The sequence below is a fragment of the Panthera tigris genome, chromosome D1 (genome assembly GCF_018350195.1).
Source record: "Panthera tigris isolate Pti1 chromosome D1, P.tigris_Pti1_mat1.1, whole genome shotgun sequence".
NCBI lineage: Eukaryota > Metazoa > Chordata > Mammalia > Carnivora > Felidae > Panthera > Panthera tigris.
This window is the reverse complement of record NC_056669.1, coordinates 26,596,866-26,618,901: the sequence shown is the minus strand read 5'-3', so window position 1 is coordinate 26,618,901 and position 22,036 is coordinate 26,596,866. Positions and strand designations below refer to the sequence as shown.

General features: G+C 40.7%; 1 protein-coding gene and 1 non-coding gene across 5 annotated transcripts in view; one reads left to right on the top strand and one right to left on the bottom strand.

Annotated features, from left to right (window-relative positions):
* The window catches only part of PRDM10 (PR/SET domain 10), a 98,589-nt gene that overhangs the window by 4,481 nt on the left and 72,072 nt on the right, over window positions 1-22,036 (top strand). The window contains exon 2 of one of the 4 annotated variants that reach the window (XM_042957907.1): window positions 18,634-18,844. The exons of the other annotated variants lie outside the window; for them this stretch is intronic. The gene's annotated coding sequence lies outside the window, so the exon portion shown is untranslated. The remainder of the gene's footprint in view (window positions 1-18,633; window positions 18,845-22,036) is intronic. 4 annotated transcript variants of the gene reach the window in all.
* Window positions 9,139-9,240, bottom strand: LOC122231585. Its single transcript, XR_006208844.1, has one exon. It is a non-coding gene; the product is annotated as a U6 spliceosomal RNA (small nuclear RNA).

The window sequence follows — 22,036 nt, the reverse complement described above, 5'->3', positions numbered from 1 at the left end:
GGGACAGAGAGAGAGGGAGAGAGGGAGAGGGGCAGCTAGAGGGGGAGAGAGAGAATACCACACAGGCTCCATGCTGTAAGCATGGAGCCCAACCTGGGGCTCTGTCCCACAAACGTGAGATCATGACCTGAGCTGAAATCAAGAGTCAGACGCTTAGCTGACTGGGCCACCCAGGTGCCCCTATTTATTTATTTTTAAGTAATGTCTATACCCAGTGTGGGGCTTGAACTCATGACCCGGAGATCAAGAGTCCCATGCTCTTCCAACTGAGCCAGCCAGGTGCTCTTAAAATACTGATTATATGTTGAAATGATAATATGTTGCATATACTAGGTTAAATAAATATATAATTGCAGTTAATCTCACCTGTTTCAACTTTTAAAAGATGTAGCTACTTAGATTTAAAATTACATATGTGGCTTGCATGTATGGCTTATATGATATTTCTATTGAACTGTGCAGCTTTAGACTTAGTTTGATAGGGGTGGGAGTGTTTCTAAGCAGTAAGCTGTAATAAGTAATTACCTATGTATTAATTAATATGTATTATTACATACACTTAGTACTTAATATGGAGTAAGTAATAAGATAATGTATTATCTTTTCCTTTCTATGGTTTCATCTAATAGATACTGCTAATGTGTACATGTGTCTGATTTTTTTCTTAGTGCTTATGATAGCTCTCTCAGACACATTATTCTTTTGAAGAAAATCTTAAAACCACCTCCAGATAATTGAGTTAACTGTTGAATTAATGTATTCAATTAATCATTTGAACTTAAAATAATAAAATGGAAATCTGTTGAGCACATAATCCATTAAAAAAAAGTTGAGCTAAGCATAATCAGCTGAATTTTCTCAAACTTGGTCTGCTACTTACTCATTGATTTTTATAATGAATCACTTTTGCAAAGATTTAAGAAATATTTCTAGGCAAAACTTGAAATTGAGAAAATCAAGCTCACAGTTCTTTTTCTCCTATGACTTAGGAAAAGCCCATGATAATTTGATTTCAATTGTGGAACATTTTGGACCACCAGCTCATGGGACAATTGTCTTTTTGTTTTGTTTTGTTTGTTGTTTTTTTAAAGTAGGCTTCATGCCCAGCGTGGAGCCCACCATGGGGCTTCAACTCACGACCCCGAGATCAAGACCTGAGCTGAGATCAAGAGTTGGATGCTTAACCAACTGAGCCACCCAGGTGCCCCTGGGATAACTGTCCTTTTAAACACAAAAGAGTCATAGCCTACAGATAAAATCATATCCCTTTTACACCTATAATTGAAAACATTGAGAGTTTTGCCCCAACTTACCTTTGTAGAAATATTTCCTTTTACTACCCTGTATGGAGGTTTGATATGGTGTAGCATTGAACAGCATGGGCTCTGCAGGGAAAAGAATCTAGATTTATAGACTAGATTCACTTGACTCATCTTGGGTCCATTACATAATATCTGTAAACTTAGTTTATCAAATCATTTGGCTAGTTTCTTAATTACTATTATTTGTTAATTTTTTAAAATGCTTATTTATATTTGAGAGAGAGACAGAGAGAGCGCAAGCCAGGGAGGGGCACAGAGAGAGAGAGAGAGAGAGAGAGAGAGAGAGAGAGAAAGAGAGAGACAGAATCTGAAGCAGTATCCAGACTCTGAGCTGTCAGCACAGAGCTGGACACGGGGCTTGAACTCAAAAGTGGTGAGATCATCATCTGAGCTGAAGTCGGATGTTCAACCAACTGAGCTACCCAGGTGTCTTGACTAGTTTCTTAATTGTTAATGGGGATAATAATAGTATCCCTCTCATAGTCTCAGTGTGAGGATGCTTGTCATTAATTAGTACAGTAGTATAAACAGCTCAATAACAAAGCAAATAGTGATCAGTGGGTCAGTATCTGTTTGCCGATTTTTGGACCCTCTGCTTCAGCCAAACTGGTCTTCCCACTGTCCTTGCAGTATTCTGGAGATTTCCTTCATGTTTTCACTCCTTCATTTCTCAAATGGAATGTTTGTCTTCTCCTTGTACATCCCCACTCCCCTGCCCCCAACCCAGCCTCCTCCTCCAGTTCTGCCTACCAAATTCCAATCCATCCTTCTAGAGCAGTTGGTTGGTAATTTTTTTTTTTTTGTTTTTTTGGTAAAGAACCAGGGACTAAATATTTGTGGTTTTGTGGGCCATATCGTCCCTGTTACAACTATTCCTTCACCCCTGTCGTGTGAAAGCATGGCTGTGTTCCAATGAAACTTTATTTATGGGCCCTGAAATGTAATGTAATATAACTTTCATGTATGATGAAATACTCTTTTTTTTCTAAGTCTTTGCAACTATTTTAAAATGTAGAAACCATTCTTAGCACACAGGTTATATCCAAAAATAGGTGTCGAGCCACACTTGGGCTGTAGTTTGCCAACCTCTATGCTAGAGCAAGTCGAAAGCACATAGTCTTTCTTCACTGAGGCCCTATTTGACCATGTTACTTGGAAGTGATCCTTTTGTCTCTGTCCTACAGGATTTTTGTACTGCTTTGTAATTAATAGTACCATTTATTGAGTAATTAATCTGTATCACGTAGCAATTATTTGTGCTTATGTCTTGTTTCCTAAACATGTTATAAATTCCTAGAAGTGATGGATACTTTTTTGCCTCCCTCGTCATATAGAATGCGGTACAAGAATGCCTTTTACTTACTGGATTCTAAATGTTTGGAGGAATAAAGCAGTGAGTGTAATTAAGGTATTCAAAGTGATTTCTGAAGTTTTCTTCCCTTCAAAATTATTTTTTTTTTAAGTTTATTTGTTTTTGAGAGAGAGGGAGAGAGTGTGTGAGCATGAGTGGGGGAGGGCAGAAAGAGAATGCCAAGCAGGTTCTGTGCTGTCAGTGCAGAGCTGGATGTGGGATTCGATCTCACGAAGTGTAAGATCATGACCTGAGCCGAAATCAAGAGTCCGATGCTTAACCAATTGAGCTACCCAGGCACCCCATTTTCTTCAAAATTCTTATTTTTGTGTGCAAATCTCTACCATTTTCTTAGCATTGCTTGAAGATTTTGAGGCCAATCTGTTGGGGGTTATTTTCAGTCTTGCTACAAACCATGATTGTAGGCAACCTTAGTCTCATGTCCTTCTGGTAGTGGAACACCTTTGAGTAAATGTTGCTTTGTGTTTTTGACCAACCATTTTAGTTGTTTTCTAAGGAATTTGTTTATGTTTCATCCTTAATGTGTGACATTGACAGAACCATATTGTAACTACTTTACAAATGGAAAAAAAGGAGGCAATTTTAGCAAATGATTTAAGAGTGGTGGGAGCTAAGGCCAGGAGCAAGGTGTGTGGGTTCTCAATCCCAGACAACAGTGTGTATATTAACAAGATTTCAGTCTCTTACTTATTTATTCATCCTGTCTTGAAGTTGATGAATGAAATTATTCTGCATTGTAAGTACTTCATACATTGATAACTATAAGGACCTACAACCAGTAGGTGTTTAGGCCACTTGTTTATGTGACATATAAGTTTTCTCAACTACATTAAACCTGCTGAGGTGAGATATGACATAAGTACAAAATGATAATTCTAGAATTAAAACTAAATTATGGGGTGCCAGTGGAATGTGTGACTCTCGATCTCAAGGTTTTGAGTTCAAGCCCCAAGTTGGGAGTAGAGATTATTTAAAAAACAAAACAAACAAACCCCAAACCTAAATTATATAGCTGAAATTGTACTTTGATGAACTTTGTTTTATTGAAAAATTTTAAGTATGTTTATATTCATTCTTTTATATATGAATGATATATGAGTTATCCCAAACTCTAGCTGTCTCATCAAAAAAAAATGATATATTTTTATACATCATTTAAAAAATCATTTCTTTTTTCAGACTATAGGAGCTGTAGGACTTCTGGTTGGCTCAGTCAGTGGAGCATGTGACTCTTGATTTCAGGGTTGTGATTTGGAGCCCCATGTTGGGTGTAGAGATTGTTTAAAAATAAAATCCTAAAAAAAAAAGTATAGGAGATATATTTTAAGTCTAACAAAATATGTATAAAAGACCTTTACAAAAAAATTCTAAAACTTTATCGAGTGACTTTAAGTGAAGTCTAAATAAATGAAGAAGATACACTGGGTCAAGGATTGGAAGATTGGATATTGCAGTATGTCAGTTCTTTGGAAACAGACTTATAGATTTAATATAATTCCAGCAAATTAAAAAAACAACAACAACTAGACAAGCTGATGGGGTGCGTGGGTGACTCAGTCGGTTGAGCGACCAACTCTTGATTTTGGCTCAGGTCATGATCCCAGGGTCATGGGATCGAGCCTTGTGTTGGGCTCTGTGCTGAGTGTGGAGCCTGCTTAAGATTCTCTCTCTTTCTCTTCCTCTCCCTTTGTCCTTTGCCCCCCCCAAAAAAAAACAAAAACAAAAAACTAGACAAGCTGATGCTAAAATATCTGTCAATGCCTAAGAAAAGGCAAGAGACTCTTGAAAAAGAAAAAAAATAAATTGGAAAAACTTCTCTACTGGAAGTCAACAAAAGCTATAATAATTAAGACAGTGTAGTATTGGCACCAAGATAGACTAATTGATCAGTGGAATGCCGCAGGAGTCCAGAAACAGATTCACATGCATTCAGACACTTAATTTATGACCCAGGAAGCATGGCAGTTGAAAGGCAAAACAATAAATCTTTTAAGTTAACATAGGAGAATATATCCATGACTCAGTATAGGTCTTGAATATTGAATCTTATTGTAGATAAGATGTTACCTGCACTAATAAAATAATGGGCAGAAGTCTTGAACGGGCCCTTCAGAAAAGGAGATATCCAAATGTCTAATAAACCGATAATAAGGTGTTCACCCTTGTTAATAATTAAGAAAATGCAAGCTATAACCACAGTGCCATATTCCTGTATACCTAAATTATAGTTGGCAATAACAAATTCTGAAGCTGTGTTGAGCAATATGAATATTCACACCTGGCCGATGGGAATATAAGTTGCTATGACTACTTTGGGAAAGCAGTTTGGTATTACCTAGAAAGTAAAAAAATATGCAGTCTCTAAAGCCCAGCAATTCCAGTGTTAGAGAAATGCATATACATGAGATAACCAGAAAGTATATTTGGAGTAATTTTCCTGATATGAGCTGACTCAGTTAACACTGAGTATTTGAGGGCTGCTATTTTCTGTTCTGTACACACAGGTAGCTTTTGTTTTGGTACAACTGTGAATTAATGTTATTTATATTTTCCCTTTCTGATGAATATTTTAATACAATCTTCCATCCAATCTGTTGTTTAGTTCCTAAAATAATGCTGGGCACAAAATTGGCATTTAATAAATATTATGTTTCTAAAAATTGTTGTTTGAATTTTTATTATTTTTATAACTTTGTAGTTACCTCCACTCTCTGGCCCATTTAAACCTCTTTGTGGGTTTGGTAAATTATAACCTCTTTGGGTTCCTTTGAGATCAAGCCTACCCTAGTGATTGCATCATCTGGTAGGAGGCCAAGGCAACAGCAGCAGGTCCAACCCAAGCGTGGGTTCTGGCAGCTTTGCCTAGGAGGACGCTGTGCAGCAGAGAAGGAAATGATCAAGCTCTGGAGTCAAAGGGATCTGGGTTCAAATCCCACCTACCAGCGTTATGACCTTGGACAAGTACAAATTTTTGGTTGTTGTGAAGATTGAAATTGAGTATTTTTAAATTTTTTAAAATGTTTATTTATTTTTGAGAGAGAGACAGCATGAGTGGGGAAGGGGCAGAGAGAGAGGGAGACACAGAATCTGAAACAGGCTCCAGGATCCGAGCTGTCAACACAGAGCCTGATTCAGGGCTCGAACTCATGAGCCGTGAGATCATGACCTGAGCCAAGTTGGTCGTCCAACCGACAGAGCCACCCAAGTGCCCTGAAATTGAGTATTTTTTAATTTTTAATTTTATTTAAAATGTTTATTATTTATTTTTGAGAGAGAGAGAGAGAGAGCCTGAGCATGGCGGGGGGTGGGAGGGCAGAGAGAGAGGAGAACAGGGGATCTGAAGCAAGGTCTGTGCTGACAGCAGAGAGCCTGATGCAGGGCTTGAACTTGTGAGCAGTGAGATCATGACCTGAGCCAAAGTCAGAAGCTTAACAGATTGAGCCACCCAGGAGCCCCAATTGAATATTTTTTATTTTTTTTAATTATTTTTTTTTTAATGTTTATTTATTTTTGAGACAAAGGGAGACAGAGTGCAAGTGGGGGAGGGGCAGAGAGAGAGAGGGAGACACAGAATCTGAAACAGGCTCCAGGCTTTGACCTATCAGCACAGAGCCCGACGCGGGGCTCAATCCACGAACCGTGAGATCATGACCTGAGTTGAAGTTGGACGCTCAACCGACTGAGCCACCCAGGTGCCCCTTGAGTATTTTTTTTTAAAAAGGCCATCTCACAATGCCTGGCATGTGATAGATGCTCAGTAAATGGTAATAGCTATAATTATTACTATTCCCTTGGTGTTTACTTACTAACATTGGATTTCCACAGTATACATTTTCATTAAGATGGACTATGATTATGCTGAATTTTAAAATAAAAAACTGCATCCATTAGGGGATTCTAATTTTGTGGTTTCCGTTAACTACTTCACTGAATTTGCAAATGAATCCAACATGTTTTAGTCTACATTTGAATGAAATGGTTTGTAGAATGAAAGTGTTTGTAGAGTAGATATGGCTGAGCTTTCTAAACAGGAATGCAATGCCACTATTTTGTTTCTCTTTATGGAAGAAAATGCTAATCATGTAGTTTTAAAATTCTATCAGTTTTAATTTGAAATATACACATTTTCTTTTTTTTTGAAATATACATATTTTCTTGTGAAACATATCAGCTGAGAACCCTTGCTTATAGTTAAGAGATATTTATTCCCAAATCAATTGTTTAATAATGAAAACATATTAAAATGTCTTTTAATTGGAAGTAAAACTTTTCTGGATATACCTTTATGATCTAATACTTAACCTGGGGTGATCATAACTTTAATAGTTATTAACATTTATAATATGCTCAATACTATTGTACTATATTGTAACTTTTTACTTGTCTTCACATTCAATATTTTCACCTTGCTCTGTACTTTAAGAAATGTCCTGGCTTGAAGAAGAAAGGAAGGATGGAAGGGAGGGATAGAGAGAAAGAGAGAGAGAGGTAGACAGAGAGAGAAAGAAAGAAGGGAGGGAGGAAAGAAAGAAAGAAAGAAAGAGAAAGAGAGAAAGACATGAAGGAAGGGAGGGAGGGAGGAAGATAGATAGATCCTGGCTTATAGAAGACAATTGTGAATACTAGACCATGCTGGCCTCCTATAGTTAGTTTAAGATGGAGGAAGTTGAAATTTGAAGAAGATTGAATTTTGATTACAAGTCTTACTCATATGCCAGTAAGATAGAGTTTTTATGGAGACAATAACTGCTTCCCCTTGTCATCCGTCTTGTTAATCAAATGCTTGTTTTTGACCATTCTGTGTTTTATTTTTAAATTTGCAAACAAGGGACTGAGGTTGAGGAATGAAAATTTGAAAAGGAACAGCAGGTGAGACCCACATTAACCTGTTGTGGGGGAGTGAATTGGATATAAAGGGAATTACTTCAAACTAGTATCAATTTGCTTTTTGTCCTGGGTCAGCGCCATGGTCCCGCCATGGTGCTGTGTATATTTCAGGAGTTGAAGTAGCCTGAACAGGTAGTCACGCTGTTTTCTCTTGTATTAAACACATAATGTTAATTAAGGAAAATTGTGTTCCAGAATAATTTCCTGCAACCAATTTTAATAGGAAATTCTTTTTTTTAAGTTAAAACAACTTAAACCACTTGAATTTAAAGAGACAGCTTAGCTCTGCCCCTGCCCTGCTCGCTTTTGCTCTCTCTGAAATAAGTAAACATTAAAAAAAAAAGAGAGAGAGAAACAGCTTAGTACTTAAGATTATGCTTCTTTACATTATCCAGTAATTTATCCTAACAATTTGGGATTGTGATGGTTGAGTCATCGTGACGATGGAGAACCATCTGTAAGAAAGGCTTTTAGAGCTTCAGAACACCCATCTGCAGTCTCCTACTTAGTTACTGCAATTGCTAATTCAACAGAAGAGCTTGAGATATTTGGGCCAGATAGCTTTCTGTGTCTAGGTGTGCCAAGGCCACAGCAAGTATTTGTACCCCTGCCAGTTGTCTGGTGAAGCAATGCTACTGTTTGAAAAGGGAGCTGGGGTTAAATGCTTGCAGCTATGTAAATCTATTATCTGAAGTTGAAAAACATGGGTGCTCAATATTACTTGATGAGTCATTTGTAGCCATTCGTATCCATCGTTGAGTCTTCAAATGTTCCTCATACATCCATATTTACTTTGGAAGCTCTTTTCAAATGTTACTCATTAAGTAGACAGAACAGATTTGCTTGTTAGCAAGTGGTGAAGGGAAGCTGGAAAATCAAATACCCATCAGAGCAAGGTGGTTGGCAAGGAAGACGACCTAAATTAACAATTGCCTCAACCATTTCAGAATTCTGACATAAATTCCGCAAACATTTTAGAGAGGCTGGTAAGTTATGTATTTTGAAAGGTGTCGGGATTCTTGCTTTTTGTTTAGTAATAAAGCGTTTTACTTTGTTTTGTTTTTTTTTAGGTGATGACTTATAGCACTGAAAGTTTGTGTATGAATGTCTATTAATGTCACTAAGCCCCAGTAAGAATTCAGAGCTCTGATCCTTCCTTGCATATTAAAGGCAGGTCTTGGCCTAATTATAATCAGTCTCTCATATTACTTCTAGAATGATTTTCAAAAAGTGTTACTGCTGTGATAAAAGATTTTTCTTTCCTCATTTGTCCAAGGGTTGGCCAGATTTGGCTGACATCAGAATCACTTGGGGACATTTACTTATTTAGTTTTTTTTTTTTTTTTTAAAGTTGATTTATTTTTGAGAGAGAGACAGTGCAGGAGCAGGGGAGGGGCAGAGAAGAGAGGGAGACAGACAACCCGAAGCAGGCTCCAGGCTCTGGGCATCAGCACAGAGCCCACGAGGGGCTCAAACCCATGAGCCGTGAGATCATGACCAGATCCAAAGTCGGATGCTTAACCGACTGAGCTATCCAGGTGCCCCTATTTAGTTTTTAAAAATATGGAACACCACGAGTCTGCGTGCTATCCTGGTGTAGGGGCCCTGCTAATCTGAACGTCGTTCCAACTTTCCTATGTGTGCTGCCGAAGGGAACACCTCCTGGGGATGTTGAAAAACTAAAATTCCTGTGGTTCCCGCCTATGTCTGCACTGAATTCTCAGGGAAGTGAGTGCAGGGCTGGCTCAGTTGGTAGAGTATGTGACCCTTGATCTCAAGGTCATGAGTTCAAGCCCCATGTGGGGTTTAGAACTTACTTAAAAAAAATTCTCAGGAGTAAGGCTCTGGAATTTGTTTCTTTGCCTAGCTCCCTAGGTGATTCTGATAAAACCAGTTCGTGAACTTTGGGAATTGTAACTCTTTTACAGGCTCATCCTGTTCCAGACTTTTCTCTCTCAGTACGCCCTGAGCATGCCCTCAATTCCTCTCAAGTCTGGAACTTTCTTAACCTGTTTTAATATATATATATATATATATATATATATATATATATATATATATATATACACACACACACACACACACACACACACAGTAATATATAATATATAACAATTACATAATAACATAAATATTATGTATGTACACATATGTCAAAGTTCTTGATGTTTATTGCCAAATTGCTTCCTAGAAGGTCTTCACTGATTTAAATGCTCATCTTTCTTTTTCTTTTTTAAAAATGAGTTTATTGAGGTATCATTCATATACTATACAATTCACTCATTTAAAGCATACAGTTCAGAGGCTTTAGTATATTCATAGAGGTTTGCAAGTGTCACCACAGTCAGTTTTGGAATATTTTCATTACCTCCAAAAGAAATTCCATAGCTCTCATCCATGTTGTCCTAATTCCCCATCTTCATTCTGCTGCCTACCTCTATTCATTTGCCCATGCTGCGTATTTCCTACAAGTGAAATCATTCAGTATTTGGTCCTTTGTGACTAGTTTCTTTGACTTAGCAGAGCACTTTGTACCTGGTCCTATCAGACATGCCATACTACAGTACTTTCCTTACTGGTGGCCACAAATAATTCCAGTTTTTTTTTTTTTCCTAAGTTTATTTATTTATTTTGAAAGAGAGAGAGAGTGCAAGCAGGGGAAGGGCAGAGAGAGAGAGAGAGACAGACAGACAGAGACAGAGAATCCCAAGCAGGCTCTGTGCTGTCAGTGCAGAGCCCGACATGGGGCTCAAACCCATGAACTGTGAGATCATGACCTGAGTCGAAACCAAGAGTCGGATGCTTAACCAACTGAGCCACCTAGGCACCCCGTTTCAGGTTTTTTTTTTTAAGATTTTATTTTATTAAAAAAATTTTTTTAATGTTTATTTGTGTGTGTGTGTGTGTGTGTGTGTGAGAGAGAGAGAGAGAGAGAGAGAGAGAGAGAGAGAGAGAGGGCATGAACAGGGAAAGGGCAGAGAGACGCAGAAGGAGACACAGAATCTGAAGCAGACTTCAGGCTCTGAGCTGTCAACACAGAGTCCAATGTGGGGCTCAAACCCACGAACTGTGAGATCATGACCTGAGCTGGGGACAGATGCTCAATGGACTGAGCCACTCAGGCACCCCTTATTTATTTTCAATGTTTGTTTGTTTGTTTGTTTGTTTGTTTAGCGCCTGTGTGCACCCGCGCACCAGTGCAAGCGCAGGAGGGGCAGAGAGAGGGGGAGAGAAAGAGAATCCCAAACAGACTGAGAGCTGACAGTGCAGCTCCCATGAATGGGGCTTGATCTCATGTACCATGAGATCATGACCTGAGCTGAAATCAAGAGTCAGACAGTTAACCAACTGAGCCATCCAGACACCCCAGTTCTTCCATTTTTGATAAACACAGTCATCAGATAGAAGAGGAAATGTTTTCCACAGTCTCATATCTTTGGGATTGCCCTCACTTTCCTACTGAGGGAAGCAGCCAGCCAGGCCTTGAGGGATCAGATCCTGGGCAGAGGGGATGTTTATGAAAATGAGCCCAGGCTTTCTGCACCTGCTTTTCCTCTTGGACCATTTTTCAGTTCTTGGGATGTATCAGGAGTCTCAGAAGCTGGTTGGAAGGGGCTTGCTGAGAAGTCTGAGAGGCAGAGAATCCAAAGAGCTTTAGGTAGTCTCTTGGGACTGGAGAGATAAAGATCCGAGTTGAAGGGAGTCATAACAGGAGGGCCAACATTTCAGAGGCAAGGAACACACAGAGAGGTGAGCCTGAGACTAGCACTGGTTTTCCTCTGAAGGTATTCACTGCTAAGCTCTGCTGGTCAAGGGGCTAACAAGCACAAAAGCAACAGAACAGAAGAGCATGGATTTTGGTAGTCTCACATTGCTGGGGTGATAGAAACTGGAACTCAGAGCCCAGCAAGGACAAACCTCCCTAGGTGACACCTCAGAGTCTCTGCTGCAACTCCCAGAAGGTCAAAGCTAGGAGCAGACCCAATCTTCTAGTTTCATAGACTGCAGAACAGCCAGGGGTCAGCTCCCTGGGACTCAGTGCCCTGTCCTCCCGCAGCCTGCCATGGGATGGATGGATCGTGGAGGAAGATGGTAGCTGCCTGTGGGAGAGGGCACCATGAGGCTTTCAGGCGGTGGTGGTGTCCTGTTCCTTGTTCCACCGCCTTTACTGTGTGAACATCCCTCAAGTCGGATGCTAATGATTTGTGCTCTTTTCTGTAGGCCTGTGATACACTCTGCTGCTTTGAGGTTCCCTCCTAAAATCTTGTGAGAGGAGAATAGAGGACTCCTGACAGACTCTCTTTGAAATTGCTTTCAGGTTTTACCAGCCAACTAGCTATTCTTTGTAAAAAGGAAAAGGCAAACATCAAGGTTTAGCATTCTTTAGAACTCACACTGAGTGGTGGTTCCTTTTGAACCCTCAAGGATTTTAATGTAGAATTGTGGGCTCAGACCCCCAATAAGACTCTTAGCCAAGGTTTTTCTTTTCTTTGAGGAAGGAGGAGGACTCATTGCCTGGTGGGAAGATTTCTGCATGGGAAGTAGAAGGGCAAAGGGACAGATAAATGGAGGGGGAAAAGAAGGCCAAGGTTACCATTTCAGTTCTGCTTCATACTGCTTGATACACTTCATTCCTTGCTTGTTTTTGTCATCCTGTGTTTTTAATCTTTATTGTTATTATTACTTTTAAACCTTAGTTCAGTTCTCTTCTGGTTACACAGTGTTGTTCTTGATGACGGCCAGAAACGAATTAGGAAAGTTTCTTTAGGATATATTCTGCCGTGGTTTTTAGACTGTAACGCATCAGCCTTGTAATATTAAAAGTGCAGCTTATTCTGAAATTTGCCTGCCATCATTGCTCATTTACCCCATTTCGGAAGTTTTTTCTGGAGTTTTTTTTTCCAATGGCATAAAATTTTACCTGGAGGGGCACCTGGCTGGCTCAGTTGGTAGAACCTGTGACTCTTGATCTCAGGGCGGTGAGTTCAAGCCCCATATTGGATCTGGAGCCAACTTGAAAAAAAGATAAATGAATAAAATAAGATTTTATCTGGCGGAGTTTTTCTGCAATCTTGAACTTTTCATTATTTGCTTCACTGTTAACACTTATAACAAATGTTAAATGTGAATGGTGTCAGTAAAAATACCTGGAGGACCCCACTGTTATCACTTGTCAATTTTTTATCTTTACCCTCAGACCTCTCTGGTGATACGGAAATATTCCAAATCCATAACAGCTTACTTAGAAACACTTTTTACCTTTGGAACCTAGTCAGAGGCTTGTTGTTATTACATTTTAAGTTTGTTGAAAGCTTTTATGAAAGCCGAGTTTCCCTCATTATTTTTCCCCCTGCTCGCACCTAACTGGCTTCCCTGATTATTTACTTTCTCAGAAACCCTTAGTTCCGTAGGCATATTTTCCCTAATTAACATTGTGTTTATTTTACTTCACTGTGGAATTAAAAATAATATTGTAGTCCTGTGACTCTGCCCTCAAGCATGGGTTTGCAGTAGCCCTTTAGCTGGGGCAGGGGGGCACAGTAGGGTGGGGCTGAGCCCTGGCAAACAGAGGGGGCTCAGGCTGACCAGACCCACGGCTGGGCAAATTATGCCACCTCTCCCTGCAGTCATTTCTCGCTCTGTGAAATGGCACACAGTGTGGCCTTAGTCTCTTCCCAGGGTTGAGGTCAAGAGCAAATCAACAGCATCTGTCGGGGTGCTTGGAACCTCGCTGGACGAGGTTCTAGTATTGTTCTTTTAAACGTCTCATTTCTAGTTTTTCTCAATGTTCCCAATTTGTTGTGAATTTTTAAAATTGCGACACTTACGTGACAGCTTGTTTATTAGACTTCCTCTTCCCAGCAAGATTGGAGAATTTGTGCTGAAATTTGTATAATTTTGGGATTTGCCCGTCGCTACTTGCGCTACCAGTTCCTGTTCCTCCTTTAGAATGGAGTCCAGTACTTTTTTCTTTTCTTCCGAGTTCCGAAATGATCTCTCCCAGAAATCAGTTAAATGTAAAACCTCTACTTGCCATTCTAAGTGAGTGAACATAACAGAAGCCCTTTATTTTCACTTCACTTGGCCTAATTTTATAGCTTTCGAATTTCATACTACACCTCAGTCATGGAGTGGTTAGCAGCTGTTCAGAGCGCTCGTTTATGACTCTGTACTGTTGTTTTCTGAGTGATGAAGGTATGGGTTTTAAACAACTTCATTGGGTTGTTGTGCTATTAAATTGATTCACAAATTGATAAGTGGTCATTGCTTACACTAGTGACTATGGCACGGAAGGCACTCAATACACGTTAGCTATCCACATATCCTGTCCCCAGGGTTGGCCCTGTGCACACTGCGCCCCCGGGCCATGCCCCGGGCACAGTGCCAGAACCAGAGGGCTATGGTTAACAGTAGATGCTCCCGTGGCTGGTGGGATAGGGAGTTTCCCAAACTTTGCATTAAAAAACATGGTGTAAAACCCAAGATGAATCAGGACAGGGGGCTGAGATCCAAGAAATAAATCTAGAACCAGAGTCAGGGAGTTTGTGGGGTAGGAAACCAGGATGTGAGGGAAAAAAGGAGCAGTTGAAATAGGTCCACAGGGCGGCCTGTACTGACTGGGCCTTTAATAAGAAAGTGAACTGAACTTGGCTTCCTTTGTACCCTCTCACCCACCCACCCTGCTCCCCCTAAAATGAAAGTCTCAGAGGTCTCTCTTGTCAGGGAGGTATTTGTACCAAAGAAGTGGGAAGAATGAGACTAAGGTTGGACAGGACGTTGGCAATAAGAGCAGTCACTTCTATTTATTGTTCACCTACTGTGTGCCAGACACTTAGGGGGTGCTTTATATGGCAACTATCCGGCTAGAAGAAAAGAACAGCTAATAGGCTGTCAGGAATTCCAGAGACAGGTGTATTGGAAGTCAGCCCCTTTGACCTGAGCTGGGAGTGATTGCAGTGGTGACCTCAGGAGTGCAGGTTCAATCTGGCTGGACGGAGGCCATTGGAGGGCAGGGTTCATCTTGGATGGGAGAATCGATTAGGGGCCCCGAGTGACCATGGGTCACTTCATGGTCCTGATGTAAAAGGGACCAGTAGAATCCCATGTCCAGCATGGTGGAGATGGTTGACCGTTACTACTGCAGCCATATGGTGTATTTTTATCTTAATTTGTTTTTGTGGTAAAGTATACATAAAATAAAATCTGCCGTTTAACCATTTTTCAGCGTACAATTCAGTGGAGGTTAAGTACATTCACGGTGTTGAACAACCATCATCGTTACTCATTTTCAGAACTTTTTCATCACCCCACACAGATACTTTACCCATTAAACAGTAACCTGCCCAGGACCTGGTAACCTCTCTTCTACTTTCTGTCCTGATGCATTTGACTATTCCAGGTACCTTGCCTAAGTGGCGTCCTACCATATGTGTCCTTTTGTGCCTGGCTTATTTCACTTAGCATAATGGCTTAGAAAAAAAAATTTTTTTTTAAAGTTTTTATTTAAGTCATCTCTACACCCAACATGGGGCTTGAACTCATGACCCTGAACAAAGCTAGATCAAGAGTCACATGCTCCTCCTACTGTGCCAGCCAGGTGCCCCCTTGTCATAATGTTTTTAAGGTTCATCTGCCTTGTAGCATCTGTCAGAATTTCCTTCCTTTTTAAAGCTGAGTAATATTTCATTATATGTATAAACCACGTTGTGTTTCTCTTTTCATTTGTTGATGGCACCTAGGACGTTTTTAACAGCAGTGTTCTCGGCACTTTACCAGGGTCCCATTTGTTCCCAAAAGGTCACTGTACTTAGTAGTCTGAGAATGGTGGGAGCCTAACAGGTGTCTCCTCCCCCAAACCTGACTGTAACTGTTGGGCATCTTTTACCTCAGGAAATCTCTAGCATGGGAATAATCTCATGTTCGGCTTTCCCTTCTAATTCTTACCCAGTTAGCTCAGAACAATCAGATTCACTTTTTGTCTTTGGCTTTTCTTTCCCTTCTCCTGCCCATCCCCCCTCCCCCCTGCCTATTTTGCTTGTTAGTTATTCCTTTCTTAGATTTCTCTCCACCCTGACTCTGTTTATTCCTGTGTTTTCCCGCCTCCTTTCCTCCCAGTCTTATCGCTGTCTTCTGGAATACTCGTATCTCCTTCTGTTTCCTTGTTGCTTTCCTCTCTTTTCTTCTTTTCTTGCCTTACTCCCTTCTCTCTTTCCCCCAGTTAATTTCTTCTTGCTCTACCAATTTTAATTTATGGCTCAGAATTGACCCTAATTATTACCTCTTTCATTTAACACCTAAAGTGCTGACTATATTCTAGTGTTCTACGCACTTTGCAGATATTAGTGCCCTTAATCCTCTTTACACCTCTACGAAGTAGATCCTGTTCTTGTTTCTGTGTTATATATGATGACATTGAGCCACAGAGAGGTTAGGTAATTTGTGCAAGGCCAACCGTTGGTGAGGGGTGGAGCCAGGATTCGAACCCAGGAGTGTGGCTCCAGCTTATGGGCCTGACCCACTTTGCCACACTGAATGGCGTTCCCTAGCTCACGGGCAGAGGGGTTTTGTAGTTCATGGTCAAGTTAAACGTAAACAATGCTTGTCCCACCAAGCTCTAAATATTTACAGGTGCCATATCCAGAAGTCTCATTGTAGCAAGGGCTCAGGGGCACAAGAGCACCTGGCCGGGGGTCCCAAACAGGGCACGCTGCTCACAGCTGTCAGAATCCAAAGGCAGAGAGAGCAGTGGTGGGGAAACAAGAAAGGAATTTATTTCAGTGAGGCCAACACTGGGAAGATAGTCCAGTGTCTCAAAGACTGTCTCCAAAGTGCCAAAAATAGTTGCAGGTTTATATAAGGAAAATGTGGGGCAAAGCTGGGTGGGCACGTGCAGGTGGGCAGGAAAGGTCAGGTCAATCATTGTCTTGGGGTCAGTCACACTGAGTCTTGTGTCTTGCTGGCCCAGGGCAGTCCTTACTTCTCGAGGGGGCAGGTTCGGTTCCCATCAGGGAAGGTTATGCTCTCAGAGCCTTCCATCCTCTACAAAAAAGAACCCAACTGGAAAGTTTAAGGTCAGAACAGAGGCAGTCAGAGTCTGTTTTCATCATCTTGTATCTTTACAGGAGTCTTTACAACTTTTATCTTACACTATTTGAACCTGTATTTTTTTCAAGTACCATGATTTTAAAAAATCATTTAATCTTAATTATAAAGGTGAAAAGTATTTTGACAAACTTATTTTCTAAAGAGGTAACTGATTTTCCTTAATACATTTAGTTTTGTTTTCTAGCTTTGTTTAATCACTGACATCTGACATCATAACATAACAGATGGTTCCTTAAATTTTTATTTCAGCTAAATTTATGTTATTTCAATTAAATTATTAGTAAGTGAACTTTTTTATTATCCAGGGAATCAAAATATAGTACGTAACATAACTTTAAAGGAAATATACAAAGCATTGTCCATCAATTTAAATTATCACCGTTTGGAGTGTAATCCATGTCTAAGTTGCTTTTTGTCTTCTACTCATCTTTACTGGGAAGGTTTCTCTAACTGGGGAGTCAAGGACAATAAGCTTAAAAAAAAAAAAAAGGAAAGCTAAGATAAACAGTTTTAGGCAGTGTAAGAAATCTCTGCCTAAAGCATCTTCTAAATCTTTTCCACATTCAGTCCAGTGGGGGCAGTGGGGTGGAGGGGTGGAGGGGTGAGAGCCCTACAAGTCACCGGCTCTGCTTTTTGCGCTCTTTATTTGCTGTGTGACTTGAAGTGATGCACCTAATCTCTGGTTTTTCAGTTTGTCATCTACAAAATAGAAGTTGCTCCAGATGGGTGGTTCTCAAACTACTCCCCGCCACCCCGCCCCTTCTGGCCCAACACTAGTGCTCTACAGCTGTACCAAGGTGTTCTTTCTTTTAAATAAAAATAAAGGGTACAATTTTCTTAGTTTTGAGTTTTTACCACATGAAATCTCATTAACCTTTTGTTGCTGTTTCTGTCAGTTGTCTTAGCCAGCACTAGGAGGCCACAAAAAAGTGGCAAAAAGAAAAAAAAATCGGGGAAAACTTGGAACCCTAGTCCTGCTTAATTGATAGGTCTTTCTTTCTTTCTTTGAGGAGGGGGAGGGGGAGAGGGAGGGGGAGAGGGAGCATCTTAAGCAGGCTCCATGCCCAGTGCAGAGCCCGACATGGGGCTCCATCCCATGACCCTGGGATTATGACCTGAACCAAAATCAAGAGTTGGACACTCAACTGAGTGAGCCTCCTAGATGCTCCTATTTGATCATTTTTGAAAAAATTATAAAGTGAGGTCAGATGTGATTTTTATGTAGTTTATGTAATGGAGTTATTTGTGCTGGAATCATAACACAGGTGAAGTGTTCTTAGTTTATAGGATGAGAAACAGTGTAGAATAGTGGCCAAACACACGAGCTCGGCAGCAGGATCACTCAAGCTCATATTGAGCTCTCCTACTTACTCTCACTAGCTCTTACTAGCTCAGTTGCCTGGACAAAGCATTTTACCTCTTTCTCAGTCCTTCACCCATAAGGTGGAGATAATAATATACCTACTTCATGATTATTGTGAGGATTAAATGAATCAATGCATATTAAGGTGCTTAGAACATGCCTAGCACATAGTAAGTATGTTACAGATGTTAGCTATTGTTATTCTGTAACAAATGTATTAATATCTAATGGTACTCAGCCAAGAACATTGATTTCCCGAGCTCTGTCTTTTAAACCTATTTGAGAGCCAAGGGCCTGGAATTTCTCTTCTTGTTCTGAAATTCTGTTATTCTATGTCATAGAATTGGATTCCTATAATCTTCTTGCTCCCTTTTTATAACTTAGTGCCTTACTGAACATGTTTTTTCTCTATACATAGAGTGAACTCACTTTTTTCATTTATCAAGTAGAATCTAATCTTAAATAGGGCTTTAGAAGGGTTTCCTTTCTGTTTCTTGACGTAAAGGTGTTTTTATATTACATACATTAGTTATAATTGTTACCTATCATTAAATACCTAATATACTTTATTCTTTGTCCTTAAGGCTGAAGAATCTGAAGCTCAGAGAGAGTAAACAAATTGTCAAAAGCTCTAAGTGGCAGATCCAAGATTCTAAGCCAGGCTATCTGACTCCAAAGCTTGCCCTGCTAGAAATACAGCAAATCTGAGTTCCTATTCCAGTTGCTGTAGTGTTTATGGAAACTAATTTAAAGCAAGGTCAAGCAGCTCTCCTTTAAGTGGCGACTAATTTCTATGTGAGTATTCTATTTTTTTTTTTTTTAATGTTAATTTTTGAGAGAGAGGGAGTGTGGAAAGGGCAGAGATGGAGGGGGACAGAGGATCCAAAGCAGGATCTACACTGACAGCAGCGAGCCCAGTGTGGGGCTCGAACTCACTAACTGGGGATCATGACCTGAGCCAAAGTTGGACGCTCAGCTGATTGAGCCACCCAGGCGCCCCTCTATGTGAACATTCTTGAGGAATGATCTTTTTATACAAGGGTCAGCTGAAGTCACCATGTAGCTGTTCATACTCGTTCAAAGAAAGGTGAAAGATCGAACAATGACCATAAGCAGTTGTTTGTGTATCAGGTCAGCGAGCCTCTGGGCCCAGCCACATTCTGCTTGCCCCAGAAGAACCTCTTGTCTGTGCACACTTCTGTCCTCACCCCGAGGGGAGGCAGCTAGCCAGTCTCCTGCCTGGCCTGTGGCCTCTCTGTTTGCCACCCAGCCTTCTTGCGCTACCTTGAGGATTCCTCACCTCTGGCAGCACCGGGCTGGCTTCTGTGTTCCTGTGTGGCAGTGATAATATAGGTACAACGTGGGCAGTGGGAGCTCAGGGAAATATTAGGGCGAGATCTACACAAACACTCTGCCTCCTCCTCCCCTTCTGTGGTGACTGGTCCCCTTCTGTTCCCCTCATGAGCCCATCCACAGCTCCTTCTCCGGATTGAGACCCCGCTTCCTCCATTTTATTCCTCACACTTTTTATGTGCATTTTGCAAATCTGTCAGTCTCCCTCTAGCTTCTTTCTATGGTGTGTCTAGTGTTGGATTTCAGGGAAGGAGCCAGCAGTTTATGATAATTAGTCAGTTTGTAATGAGCCAGGAAAGTTAATTTGTAAGTGCACTGTCTGCAATGTGGGACAGCTCTTTCCGTATGAATAATGATGGCATATAAGGTGCCAGGCCAACACAGAAACCGCTGTTGAATTCTTAATGTTTCTGAGTTTTAATAATGTACCAATAATCCTATGGAATTTAATTTCTCTGTGTAACAGCATTTTCTTTTTATTTTTAATTTTTTTCTACTTTAAAAAATGTTTATTTTCGAGAGAGAGAGAGAGAGAGGGAGAGACAGAGAGAGAAAGAGAGAGCACATGTGTGGTGGAGGTGGGGGGAAGGGCAGAGAGAGAGAAAGAATCCCAAGCAGGATCCGAGCTGTCAGCACAGAGCCTGATGCAGGGCTTGATCCTGTGAACCATGAGATAGTGACCTGAGCCAAAATGAAGAGTGGGACACTCAACCCACTGAACCACCCAGGTGCCCCAATAACTATGTATAACAACATTAAAATTTTTTAAAATGTATTTCTTTGTTTATTTATTTTGAAAGGGAGAAAGTGTATGTGCAAGTGGGGGAGGGGCAGAAAATGAGGGAGAGGGAGAGAATGCCAAGTAGACTCCACGCCATCAGCACACAGCCCGATGCGGGGCTCCACCCCACGAACCCTGAGATCGTGACCCGAGCTGAGATTAAGAGTTAGACGCTCAACCAACTGAGCCACCCAGGCGCCACTGTATAACAACATTTTAAAGTGAAATTGTGTTTATAGTTCAACCCTTATCTTAGGTACACATCTACCTTTGAAGGCAGACCTGTGCCTTGTCTAACACCTCTACATTCAGGTGATGAAGTGAGAGTCTCTCAACTTTAAGTCCTGGGCAGTTCTGGAGTAGTGGCTTCATTTAGCGCTCTAGGCCCAGTGGTGGTGGGAACTAGGCTGGTGGATGATGAGGGGGTATGGCTCAGGGGTGAATGGCAGGATGGGAACTCTAGGAAGTAGGAGGAGGGCAGGCATTTGGGGAGGCTGGGCACAGTAGCACGCTCTATTGACCTGTTTAGACCCAACCTTATTAGTGAACTGGCTGGAACAGCAGGCATGTATCTTTCCTTCTTCCTTCCCCTTACTCTTCAGTGTGGTCAGTCTTTTCATGCAAGTATTACTGGGATGAGCTGGGAATTGGGCCGCCTGTCTCCTCCACCAGACTGTGAATTCTACAGGAGCAGGGTTTTTGCTCACCTTTTTATGTGTTTGATGTTCACAAAGCATGAAAAAATATTGCTACCATTTCTTGAATGTTCATCATTATGCTATGTTATCCCAAGTGTTACCATGTTTTATTGAATCTAAGATGTCTATGGTAAGATACATAATTGCTTTATGTATTGTTACAAAAGAAAAGGCCTTGCCAATTAAACTCTGATACAAGTGCTTTTGCCGCTTAGAATTTTTATTGTATACTTACTGAAAGAGCTCTTGTAGATTTATTTAAACATGGATTTTTATCACATTGCTCTTATGCACACATAAAAGGGAAAATGTAAGTGAAATAAATTGATTAAGGTATTCCCCCAATTTTATCACTTCCAGAGTCTGACTCTTCAGAATCTTTTCTGACTCAGAGTCATTGATGTATCTCTGTGTCATCAAGAGTGTTGGTGATGCAGTATTTCTTAAAAGAAGGCATACTGTCTCCAGGAATCCCCTCCAAGCAGCTAGTACCCATTCTGGGAGTTTTAATCCCAGTGTTTTTTCACTCGATCTGTGGCAGGCTAGTGTTCCCCGTATCCCAGTAATAACAGTGCATATTCATTGCCATCACTGTCTCCCCAGGTCCTATCGGCCATTCCCAGTGATGAATATTTGCTTCCCTAATCAGATTTATGCTCAGCTGCTGTTCCCATGCCTTTCAGTTTTAATGCCAAATTATAGTGTAATCTTTTTGAAGACATTTAAAATGGCAGTTAGACTCAGGGTGTCCAGTGTTGACAACATCATGACTCAGTGAAGCGAGGACAGAGCTAATGAATGGCTGTGAGCAAGGTCACACGCAAGCAGGCAGTGGCATCCACATCCTGACTGCCACCTGGAAGATAGTGACCACAGGACACAACAGTTGTAAAATGGATTCAGAAGTGTTAAAATGTGGGGAAAAATGCACTATAGGCTTGACAAAATATAGATTGTTAATTCCAACAACAACCATGCTGGGCAGATCATTTGGATTTTCAGATGAGAAAACTGGGGATCAGTGTGTGGCTTATAACGTCAGAGCTCCTAAGCACCTGGTAGATTTGGGAGAGTAGAACCCAGGTTTGTCTGATTATAAAGTTCATACTTTCAACTATACAACATTATTCAAGAAAAGATAACTAGACTAGAAGC